Raw genomic sequence first — 3,024 nt, forward strand, 5'->3', positions numbered from 1 at the left:
TATATATACACACACACACACACTGGAATGCTATTCAGCCTTTAAAAAAGAATGAAATTCTGTCACTTGTGACAGTACGGATGAACCTAGAGGACACTATGCTAAGTGAAATAATCCGGACACAGAAAGAAAAATACCGCATGATCTCACTCCTATGGGGAATCTTAAAAAGTCAAACTCATAGAAGCAGAAAGTAGAATGGTGGTTTCCAGAGGATGGGGCAGGGTTTTGGGAGATGTTGATCAAGGGATACATCATTACACGTAGACAGGAGGACAAAGTTCAAGAGATCTGTTTATTTTTTTTAATTTTTTCATATTTTTATTTGTATATATTTTTTGAGACGGAGTCTTACTTTATTGCCCACGCTGGAATGCAGTGGTGTGATCTCAGCCCACTGCAACGTCTGCCTCTCGGGTTCAAGCAATTCTCCTGCCTCAGCCTCCTGAGTAGGTGGGATTACAGGTGTCTGCCACCACGCCCAGCTAATTTTTGTATTTTTAGTAGAGATGAGGTTTCACCATGTTGGCCAGGCTGGTCTCAAACTCCTGACCTCAAGTGATCCACCTACCTCAGCCTCCCAAAGTGCTGGGATTACAGTTGTGAGCCACCGCGCCCTGCCAAGAGATCATGATAACTATAGTTAATAACAATATATTGTATACTTGAAAACTGCTAAGGGAGTAGATTTTACATGTTCCCACCAGAAAAAGGATACATATGTGAGGTAAACAAAGCATTAATTAGCTTGATTTAGCCATTCCAGGATGTATACATACATCAGAAATCATATTGTACACCATATAATTTTTATTTGTCATGTACAAAAAAAAAGACATACCCAGCTTCTTCTGCATTTTGTGCAAAAGTATTTTGTTTTCAAACTGTCGGGCTAACTCTTGAGTGGGCGTTCTGTTTCTCCAGATTTGTCCTTGTAAATAAAAAAAAAAATTAGGTCTCCTTCCTCTACTGTGATACAGTGTATGATTTATAATTTTGTTTCTGGATTCTACTTCAAGTCAAGGCTTCTCTACACTTTTAGTTGCTGACATCAGACTGGCTTTGAAACTTTTTTTCATGTTAAGAGCAAGAAGGCTTTTGTTCTTGGAGCAGGCAGAGAGTATTGTACATTCTTTTGGCCGAGGAAACAGAATAAGCTGCGACCGTCTTAAGGACAGACATTTGTGGTAAGGATTTCTTTACCTTAGACTAATATAAGAAATGGATTGGGGCAATGAGTGGGTCAGTCTTGGAATATTTTTATAGATAGCATCCCCCCATAGCCAGTCATTTTCATTCTTGTGTTGTTTCCCCTTTTCCCCAGAATCCCCCATTTCTACGACCAATGAGTTGCAGGACACAGTGCAGTTCTTGTAAAGGTGTATCCATCCATACAGACTGCAATAACCTGCTTTGGGTTTCTCTGACAGTTCTTTGTCTACTGTTCGGGTTCTTCTAAAATAATTAGGATTCCCAAGTAAAGGCAGGTGGAAATTTCTCAACTCTGGATTAAAACTTCACCACTGTAAACCTGGAATTATTAGTATAACAAATCTGGTGTGCACCTGGGCTTCATGGGATGGCTGTACCTTGGTGTGGTTCCTATGGAATCTATGGGCCTCAGTCTCTGAGCCCTATAGTGATTAGGACTTGAGAAATTGCCTTGTGAACTTGCATATGATTGGCTTATAAATTTGGACAGCAGATTATTTTCAGTGGGTAAAAGACCATTCCATTATTTGTGTCCAATTCTTTTTAAGCACGCAAATTTTCCAGACCAAGAACTACCTTGATCCCCAGAAGGTAGCCGGGGGGATGTAGACTTGGAGAGCCAAGAAAAATGGGAGGTCTTCAGGGCGATCTTCCAAAAGAATATGGTGATGTTTCTCACATTTTTTAAAGCAGGGTCTCTAGTGAGGCAAAACCACATTTTATTCTTGCTCTATAGTATTTATTTGTGGAGGTAGAAAGTTTCTGGGGAAGAAATGGGACTGTTTATGTGAAGAACCTAGAGGTCTTCTCAGAATGAAAGGGTTGGAAACTCCAACCCTTTTTCTCTCTGATAAGCAAGGTTCTTGGAAGTTGCTTGAGGGGCCCAAAAAGGTCCTAATGAAAACTCACCAAACTTGGTGAGAAAGAGGTAGAAAGGGATGGGAGCAGCTCCCTCCCAGAGCCCTGTGTCCTCATTTTTTCATCTGAGCTGGTTGCTCTTCAGGCTAGCTGTCCATCTCTTTCTGAAATTCCCTTTGTCTGTGCTCCTATATCGGATCATTATTTCCTAGATTCATTGTCTTGCTCTTCGTTGATTTACTTCATCATTTTTTGGGGGGAATACATTCTCTACTAACTTCTTTATATGGGTTATAAACTTTTATTAATAATAATAATTATTATGTCTGAAAATGTCTTTGACAGCCTTCATTTTTGTTTGAGAGTCTGACGCAGTATAAAATTCCAAGCTGAAAAACCTTTTCTCCCCGATTTTGTATTTATTTTTCCATAAGTTTGTAGAATCCACTGTTGCTATTGAGAAGTTCAATGTCATTTTGTTTCATTTTTTTTTTCAACTTTAATTTTAGATAAGGGGGTAAATATGCAGATTTGTTATATGGGAATATTACATGATGCTGAAGTTTAAAGTACAGATCCTGTCACCCTGGTAGTGAGCATGGTGCCCAATAGGTGTTTTTGTTTTTTTTTAATCCTCCCCACCTCCCTGCACCCTCTAGTAGTCCACAATATCTGTTGTTCCCATATTAATGTCCATGTGTGCTCAATGCTTAGCTCGCATTTATAAATGAGAACATGTGGTACTTGGTTTTCTGTTCCTGCACTAACTTGCTTAGAATTGGCCTCCAGCTCCATGCATGTTGCTGCAAAGAACGATTTCATTCTTTTTTAATGGCTGCCTAGTATTCCATAGAGTATATGTAGCACATTTTCTTTTCTTTTTTTTTACTTTTCTTTTTTATTTTTATTATTATACTTTAAGTTCTAGGGTACATGTGCACAACGTGCAGGTTT

At 39.0% G+C, this 3,024-nt stretch overlaps 1 protein-coding gene across 2 annotated transcripts in view; it reads left to right on the plus strand.

Annotated features, from left to right (window-relative positions):
• Positions 1-1,065: 1,065 nt before the first annotated feature.
• The window catches only part of MCF2 (MCF.2 cell line derived transforming sequence), a 132,154-nt gene continuing 130,195 nt past the window's right edge, over positions 1,066-3,024 (plus strand). For both annotated transcript variants that reach the window (XM_011961032.1, XM_011961033.1), the window contains exon 1: positions 1,066-1,187. The gene's annotated coding sequence lies outside the window, so the exon portion shown is untranslated. The remainder of the gene's footprint in view (positions 1,188-3,024) is intronic.

The sequence above is a fragment of the Colobus angolensis genome, unplaced genomic scaffold, assembly GCF_000951035.1.
Source record: "Colobus angolensis palliatus isolate OR3802 unplaced genomic scaffold, Cang.pa_1.0 Scaffold532, whole genome shotgun sequence".
Classification (NCBI taxonomy): domain Eukaryota; kingdom Metazoa; phylum Chordata; class Mammalia; order Primates; family Cercopithecidae; genus Colobus; species Colobus angolensis.